Source organism: Prionailurus bengalensis, chromosome B4 (assembly GCF_016509475.1).
Source record: "Prionailurus bengalensis isolate Pbe53 chromosome B4, Fcat_Pben_1.1_paternal_pri, whole genome shotgun sequence".
Taxonomy (NCBI): Eukaryota; Metazoa; Chordata; class Mammalia; order Carnivora; family Felidae; genus Prionailurus; species Prionailurus bengalensis.
Window position 1 is genome coordinate 19,164,120 of NC_057358.1, and position 9,382 is coordinate 19,173,501.

Sequence of the window (9,382 nt, forward strand, 5' to 3'; positions counted from 1 at the left end):
GGAAACCACAGGAATTTTGAATCAAAAGAAACCTGGGATATGGCCCATCCCTTACTGGAAGTTCGACTTTGGTCTCGGTTTGCTTACTCGTGAAACGAAAGGATTGGATGAAGCCTGTAAATCGCAGCCTACGGTTTCCTGATTTTGAAGGGTTATCTAAAGAAGTATTCTGTGAGCTATTTTCAACATTTCAAACAGCCTAATGGAAAACCTGCACTCACTCAAGATAACACTGTGGGGGGTTATGGAAACACTAAGTTTTATTGTTTGGTTGGTTTCCTCTCCCCACCCCACCCCCCCTCCCCCCATTGGCAAGAATTTTATCACCTTGGTGCAGGAACACTGGTTGTCTTGTGCTGATGAGAAGTTCTGAGCAGCGATATATATGTCATTGGTAGTAAAAGCTGGAAAGAGAGTTTAAAGATTGCTAAAACAAATGGATTGTTTTTAGACAAAAATCTTTCAAAATCTGGAACCCCCAGGAGATAGGGAAATAATAAAAAGAATCCCTGTAGTAGAGCAGTTAATATTCTAAACTCTGTAAGTGCTTTAGAATTCCATGATTTGGGGCGCCTGGGTGGCTCAGTCGGTTGGGCGGCCGACTTCGGCTCAGGTCACGATCTCGCGGTCCGTGAGTTCGAGCCCCGCGTCGGGCTCTGGCCTGATGGCTCAGAGCCTGGAGCCTGCATCCAATTCTGTGTCTCCCTCTCTCTCTGCCCCTCCCCCGTTCATGCTCTGTCTCTCTCTGTCTCAAAAATAAATAAACGTTAAAAAAAATTAAAAAAAAAAAAAGAATTCCATGATTTATATGGCTCTGATGATCTAGAACACAGAGAATAAAATAAACTGAATTTAATTTGGATGAGAGAGAATAATACAAGTCCTAATAAAGAAAGGCAATATGAAGCAGGAGCTAGTTAGAAATGCGCATGAGAATTGACAAAACACAAGGAAGATTCATCTTTTTCCACAGGGAGAAACTTCAGAATTCATTATTAATTAGGACAACGCATCTCAAGGGATAACATACAAAAATTATCATAGAGTATTATCGTGACACGAGTTACTAATACAAAGTAGGAGCTATATACCAAGAAGAATCCATCCACCAGTAAATAAACAAGAACCTATTTCTCAGGGCAAGTTCTCACGGTCCACAGGGCCTGACTTTTCTGGCCTGGGTTCAGGTTATCCATGGTGGGTAAGGAGAGATGAAAACACTGAGAAAAATGAAAGAATGACAGAATATGCAAAACTTGGCGAAGGAGAGTAACAAACCCAATTCTGGTTTTCCACTTGAGGAAGCCACACTGCCATTTGCCCCTAAGTACAACAAAACAGACAGAGGAGACTCCGGTGAAAGAAGAGAATTGCAATTCTACATTCTAGGGGCCAGAACAATATTGTGAGAGGGATTATTCACAATGAGACACGGCGAGCAGCAGTAATGGACTAGCTTTCTCTAGTGAAAATATGTTAAAATAGTTGTTATAGTTAATGGATCAAATACATCAAATGGATGGACATGACATCAGGAAGAGTGTCAGTTTGGGAGTCCCATTCCTGCCACATTTTTATTAACAGGTTAGGTGATGGGGAGTGAAAAGCAGCTTCATTCATATTTTTCAGCAAACATTTATTGATCCCTGGTTATGTAGCAGGCTCTATTGGTGACTGTCTAATTTCTTTATCTGTAGAGTGAGTAGAATGGACTAAATGACTCCTAACTGACTTCTCACTCTATGAATCTTTGTCTAAAATGTCAATTGACAGAGTCATTTCTTATCTTCTGTATCTCAGAACAGAATAGCCGTAGAGTCCGATGAGTTTACCAACGGTATCTCTAACTACGGATCCTAACTGTGTACAAAGAAAGTTGTCAGAGAAGGGAACAAATATAGAACACAAATATTAAGATGATTTAGCTAAATGATAGGAAGTATTTCTTGGAAGAGGACCCATGGAGGAATTGGTCCTGACACTATAGAATCAGATATTAAACATTCCTTAAGTCACTTCCATGTGGTTTTCAAATGATCAAGGATTGTAATTTGTACTGACATGAAATATTCTCCGTATGCTTAAAATATCAACTTGTAGTTAATTTCTCTTAAGGTGGAGATGTTTTGTTTTTTTGAATGAATGCTTTTGGAAAATACCACATCGGTTTGTAAGTTACTTTCTTTAGTGCCAATACCATACAGATACACTGGACACTTTTGCTGGTGAGGTTAGAACAAGACCACACAGAGAATTGCAGAAAGGGTACTGGGCTCTTCATCTAGCAACCTCGACTCTATTTTTGAGTCTGGCGTGTGGTCTTACACCCATCCTCCACGTGCTCTATTTTCCCCACTGATAAAAATGAGGACATCGGACTAAAGGAAGCCGGAATTTTGCAGGGAGACTATACCAATCCCATGCAATTACTCAGTCCAGCTTAAAGTCCAGGATTTCCAGGCAACTCTTCATCCTTTCAATCGGCTCTGGAAGTGACTCTCTGTTATCTGGCGACCTATGACCTAAAAAGCAAGCTATCTGCCTCTGCATCCCCCTCCTCCCCAGCACGCGTGCAACACTCAACATTCAATAGTGCCTCTAGGCTAGGACGCCAGCGAAGGGCAGTCCCGTTTGTAAAGGGAAAACGTGGGAGATGCACAGCAGTGGTTGGCCTGTCGCAAAGATGGAATCCTGCCAGCCAGGCAGTGTGAGATGACCCTGTGGTCGCAGCGGGGGAAGTTTCTTGATTAGACTCTCGTTCTTATTTTCGGAAAGGAACTCACTCATCTGATGCTTCCTGTGGCTCTGGCTTGCCCTCTGGGAGGGTCCCCCTGGTCCTTTATCCACCAGTGTCACAGCTGAAATTAGGATTTGGGACAAGACCCCAACAGGGGACACGTAACTTTCTGCGGGTGCAAGTTGGAAATTTCAAGTGTGTTTGAAACTCAGTTTTTAGCTCAGACTGCTCATTTCTTGACAATACAGTTTTCTAAAAATGTACTCGACTTTTTCATCTATTTTTGAGTAGAAACATTCGCAAATTTCTTCCTGGAGGTAATATTCCTGATTTTTTTTCTTTGTCCCCCCAGCCCCGTGTTTCACTCAACTTGACACCTGCTTAGAGGCCACCTGGAATAAGAGGTGAAAGACCATTCCCTTAATCTAATGTTTGCTGAACACTGAGCCAAGGTCATCTGTGAGGGCTTATTGACCTTTGTCACTCAATAAGGCTCTTAATAATTGTGGTTCTTCTGTTTGCAATACATGACACTGAATTTGCCATAGAGGGGAAAGACAGTGAATAGATCGATTAGGAGTTTTGAAGGTCAGGTACACATCACTTCTCACATTTCATTGACTAGAGCTCAATAACTAGAAAAGAGACTGAAATGGAACCTAGTTCAGTATCGCCCAGTAGTTTCTGCAATGATACAAATATTCTGTTTCCGCACCGTACAAAATGGTAGACATCCGCCATGCGTGGCTCTGGAGCACTGGAAATCTGGCTAGTAAAACTAAAGAATTGATTTTTAAATTTTATTTAATTACAAGTAGTTTAAATAACCCCATGTGGGTTGCAACCACCATTTATTGGCTTGTGCACGTTCCTATTTTCCCAAGAAGAAGAAATAAGTTTGGTGAGCAGTGAGCCAGGCTCTGCCCCAACTGTGGGCATCCCCGCCTGGGCTAGCAAGCCAGGGAAAAAATTTCTGGGTGCACGTCAAGCATATTCCCTAAATTGTCTTGCAAACTCTGTTCAGATACAAAAGCTAGAAGTCATCTTTACCGTCTTTCTCCAGGCTTACCAGTACAAACAGAGAAAAATATGCTAACTTATATTTATAGTGGATTGTTTTAAAAGGTATATGTAAGGAAATTATACGTGTTCTATCTATACAAATGGAATTGAGGGGGCGCCTGGGTGGCTCAGTCGGTTGAGCATCTGACTTTGGCTCAGGTCATGATCTCACAGCTCTTGAGTGCGAGCCCCACGTCGGGCTCTGTGTTGACGGCTCTGAGCCTAGAGCCTGCTTTGGATTCTGTGTCTCCCTCTCTCTCTGCTCCTCCCCCACTCATGTTCTGTTTCTCTCTGTCTCTCAAAAATGAATAAATGCTAAAAAAAAAAAATTTTTTTTAAAGAAATGGAATTGAAAATAAGAAAAGGGACCTTATACTGAACACACAAGTTTCTGGTTTTGCCTTTTCCCTTGTTTCATGAATAAGGAACATGTTAATCTCCTCATTTTTAGTTGTGAATGAGCTACAGATGGGCTTCATTCAGTTGAAGCTCTTTTTATCTACAATATTTTGTGTAGGAGAATGTCGTGGGAAGGTTACTGGGGCAGTGAAGTGTGTTAGCTATTCTCAGAGGAAAGTAAATCCTCATTGATCGGAATGCAAAGCCTCCATGGCCAAGTGTGTAATAATAATTTGAGGTAAGAAATTAACTGCAGAAATAAAATTTTTAAAATTTGCAACTCCTTCCCTCGAGAAAAATCCATTTATATTTTATTAGTTATGGTTTCTTTCTAAAAAAGAAGACGCACGTCTTAATAAAGCTAGACATCTTTTCAACAAAATTTGGATTTTCATTTTTAAAATTTTCTATAATTTCCCTAAAGCTATGCTGCTCTTTCATACAGAATTCGGAGTCACATATCTCTCTTTGTCAAAAACAGTTATACACGCCAAAGAAATAGAGGGGCGCCTGGGTGGTTCAGTTGGTTGAGCAACTGACTCTTTATTTCAGCTCAGGTCACAATCTCACAATTCGTGGGACGGAGCCCCAAGTCAGGCTTTGTGCTGACAGCATGGAGCCTGCCTGGGATTCTCTCTCTCTCCCTCTCTCTCTGTCCCTCCCCTACTCATGCACAGTCTCTCTCAAAATAAATAAATAAACTTTAAGAAAAAAGAACAAGAAATTGTCAGTATCCTTGTGAGTTGGTAGTAATATAAGCTGAGTGCAATTGAAGCCCCTTAGAGCAAATAAAGAAACATCATCTATAGCAGTTCATGCAAGGCACTTATACCCAGCTCCCCCCTTAAAGTTTAAGACACAATGCTTTAGTAAGCCATTAATACTTGAGTTAAAAAGACTTTCGCTCAATAAAACACAGTGTTACGAATGACTGTCTCCATTTGCCACATTATCTTTCCCGGAATAGTTGGAGGCAATACTTTGGGAAAACAACAAACAGAGCTAGTTCTAAGCAAAATTGTAAAGTAAAACTTCTACTTCCTTTTGCCAAGCTCCTCTTTCTTAGATTTTTTTCAGTACCTTTGCATCCTCCTGCTTTGAACTAATTAAAACCTATTCACTTTAAAATTCGGTGTGCCCATTTTATAATCATTTGTGATCCTCTGAATTAGAATGCTGGCTCATCGACTAGCTAATTGTATTTTGGTTCAATTGCCTGCTCCTGTATAGTGTGAAATTCTTCTCTCATGAAAGAACTCCTTGAAAGACTTAGCGGTCTTCAGGCGCTGCTAAAACCACACAAAATGAACGGTCCACCTGCACACGTGGGCCCAAGGCCTGTCCTATGCAAGAAGGTCAGAGTGTCTCAGTAGATGCTTCAGGTAAGGGGACAGCGTCCTTGTTACCAATCTCCTTGTCTCTGAGCCTGAATCAACTAATTGTCACTATGACTAACTTAAAACCCTCAAATGTGTGGGCTTTTCATTATTAGAGATCAGCTCACAGAAAGCTACAAACATGGCCGCTTTCTGTTCTTGTAAGCCTCATCTCCCAACCCACCTACAATCTGCAAATAGGTCTTGCACTTCCTTCCTCCCTCAGGTTCCTTCCGTATTGGGGTCAGAGCACCACGACTTTGCGCTTACAGTGCATCTTTCTCCCAGAAGCTTCTTGGAGGTTTTCAACAAATGAATCCCCATGTCATTATCCTGTAGTGAATGAGGACACTGAGGACCCAAGGGCTTTTTTTAAAGACCAATTGTCTTTCAAGGTTATCTGGAAAATCACTTTTTTTTTTCCCTGTTAGTGTACCTGAAACCTCCTGACAAAGCCTACTGCCATTCAGAATGTTTTTTTTAAAAAGAAAATTACTTTCGTTATGTAACAGTTTTAGTTATTTTAGCAATTTAGCTAATTGATGGCCTTATTCAATTTGCATATTCATTGAATTTTCATGTGTCTCTCCATCTCTCTCACACACACTCACACACACACACACACACACACACACCAATGTCTGGCGCAGAAGGCAAGCCACGGGCCCAGACTGCAGGTAACTCACAAATAGTTACTTGTCCACTAATAAGCTTCACCCCTAAGATGCCACTGATGGGTTTTTTTTTCCAGGCTTCAGGGGGAATAAATCACCCTTTCCCAGACTAAGGTTGCCCTACAATTTATCATCCAAATACATACATGTGAACGGATGTACATGTATCAGTTATTCCGGGACCATAGACTCATTCTTTTTTCTGAGACACGTCTTTACCGTATCTGACCTCCTGCTTGTAGCCCCATACACCTACCGCGTTGCTGGATATGCTGGTTCAAGCTCGTCTCCCTCCTCCAGGTTGGAAGTCTCTTGGACCTTCGCTCATAACCGCCCTCCCTCCTGCTGATGGTGGTGCATGATGGCAGGTATAATGGCACCCGTGTTGGTGGCTGTGATGACAGGCATGCTTGGGAGACCTGGCTTCCTGTACAAAAAGCATGGCAGCCTGAGCCCCAGGAACTGGGTCAGAACCATCCTCAAGGCCCAGGATCCAAACAATTCCTTCTACAAGACTCGGCCGCAGGCCAGAGGCACAGTCCCTGATGCTCTAGGGCTATCATTTGAAGTACACTACAGTAATAGGAAGAAAATCAACATGTTGTTCAAACCTAAGCACAAAAACTCATAATAAGGTTCCCAAATCGAATGCATGCACAGAATTAGGACACCAAAACTTCAGCATGACAATTTTTACTACGATCCATTTTTCCTCTCTCCTCGCCACCCCATGAATCAAACTGGGCTCACATTAACAATAACCTAACTTGCCCCGATTCTAGTTCTTAACCTGCAGAGCAGATAAATGTCTGCCCCTAGTATTTGCGGATATGACTAGCGTGTTTCATATGCGTTCATTAATCGTCCTTTTATGTATTTTCCCCTTTTAGCCCACTTGGGAATGTCCCTGCTGTTACAGTTACGGAGGTCAGTGCTCTGGTGTCGCCACTTGTGGCGGGTTCCATGGAACAACCCTACGCCTGTTCTAGGAAAACTGGCAGAACCAGCTGCACTTGGTGCCATGAGGACTTTGGAGAACTCAGCCTGGCTTCCACAGGTCAATGTCACTCCATTTCGAAGAGGCACGAGAAGCTCCCTACCTGGTAGGCATTTGAAGAGGTTGCCAGAGACGGTGGCCATTCCTTTTTCTGAGCCCGCCTAGTGAACAGAAAAGCAGGGCTTCTAGGTGTCAGTACGTACGAGAGCTTTTGGCTGAACGAGACTGGAACAAGGGATTTTGTACACGGTTAAGATTTATGCCCCTCCCTCCACCATGCAGTCTGGGACAAAGCAGCAGGGCCAAATGGTGTTTCACAGAGCCTCTGGTATAGCAGCTCCCTGCTTCTAGGAGTTCAGATCGTCTTTCAAGAGCGACCCAGAAGTCAGATATGCGGAGATAAAGATGTCAGCTTGATTACTAACAAAATCTAGGCTGAATCATACAGGCTGATCCACCGTGACAGGTCCTGCTGGTCTGCCACGGACCCCATTAAATTTGGGGGGCAGATCGCCAACCAAAAGAAGGATGGAAGAGGCTGAGTCAACCGTGACCTACTTTTTATCTCAAGTTCAGGCAAATCCGTCACTTAGAGAGAAATAGGATGGGGGGCAAGAAGCTTTCGGCTAATAGACGTTCCTCCACGTAGAAACTCAGAGGGAAAGGAAAGGAGCCCCTGGGTGCTCGCCTTCCTGAGGACTCCGACGTTGACCCTTGGAATGAAAATAGGAACATGTACTCCTATTTTGCCCAGAAAATGCCCAAATACCTTTCAAGGCCAGAAACCACATCTGCTGGAGACCAAAGCCCTTGTTCTCAATCATTACATTATACTACCGTCCTGGAATCCCCCGCACGTTACAAGATTTCAGTACATGGTCACTAAAATCCGAATCATTATTCTCATTGCTGTTATTCTTGCAGTCATAAATAAGTTTGGATTATTAAATGCACTCTTCTGAAGTTGGTCTTAAGTCTATGCAAATGAGAATAACCCAAGAAACTTGCCACATTCTTCCTGGAACATATTTCAAGAGGAAAGTTGACGTGGAAATGTCTTCAGCTCATGTTCCGCACAAAGCAAGAGTGCTAAGAAATCCTCTTTCATCAGTCATGGGAGTAGGTAGAGTCTGGAATCTGGAAGCTGTAAACGCTGGGGGGCATTTTGGAGAGGTAATAGTAACGGAATCAAATATTCAAGTGAGCTTATTTAAAAAAAAAAAACCTATCTTGTATAAAGAAGTCTGCACTTGATATGATTGCTTATTTGTCTGGGCATTTTCATTTTTAAAAGTCGGTAGCAGATTTACAACATATTTTAACAGTGGCCCCAGAATCACAGTCAAGTATGAGGTCAGGGTAACCTGTAATGCTAGAAAAGCTGGTCTTTAAATCTGGTCATCAGCTGTTTCTCTCAAGATGCATTCAGCTGCAGGTTGTTGAGGATAAAACACATAAGGATAGGAACTTCATTTGTTGTCTTATATAAAAAAAAAAAGCAGTAAAAAAAAAAAAAAGAAGAAGTCTAGAGATAGGGCCCTTGTAGGGTGAATTAATTCAGCGGCTTAACATTGCCACCAGGGATCCTGATCTTTCTACCTTTCTCTTCTGCCATTTTCACTACGTTAGCTATTCTCCTCAGGCTTGTCACCTCCTGGTCACAATAGGGCTATAATAGCTCCAGCCATCACAGCTTGACACATATCTAAGAATATTAGAAAGAAGCCCCTTTCATGGACCCTTGTTAAGAGTGAGAAAAACTAGTGCTTGCTTCAGCAATGCGTATGCTAAAACTGGAACGATGCAGAGAAGATTAGCATGGACCCTCCAAATTTGTGAAGCATTCTATATGAAAAACAGAGAAAAGGAATGAGAAAATTTTTTCCATGAGGCTCCCAAGACACTTCTCTCACGCCTCATTGGCCAGAACTCTGTGACCTGACTTTTCATGAACCAACCACTGGAAAGAATAGTGGAACTTACCATGACTGACTAATGTCATTCTCTAGAACTGAGGAGGGGTCCAGCACCCTTGAAGGGTCTTTTGGTTAGTAAGTACATTGATAAAAATGCCAGTTGTTCTGTGTATTACCCAAGCCACACATTTCTGTTTCTGAGAGCTATAGGACTGTGGTTT

General features: G+C 42.3%; 1 pseudogene; it reads left to right on the forward strand.

The window, feature by feature from the left end:
- Positions 1-9,010: 9,010 nt before the first annotated feature.
- LOC122474151 lies at positions 9,011-9,128 on the forward strand (annotated as a pseudogene).
- The last annotated feature ends 254 nt before the right edge of the window (positions 9,129-9,382 follow it).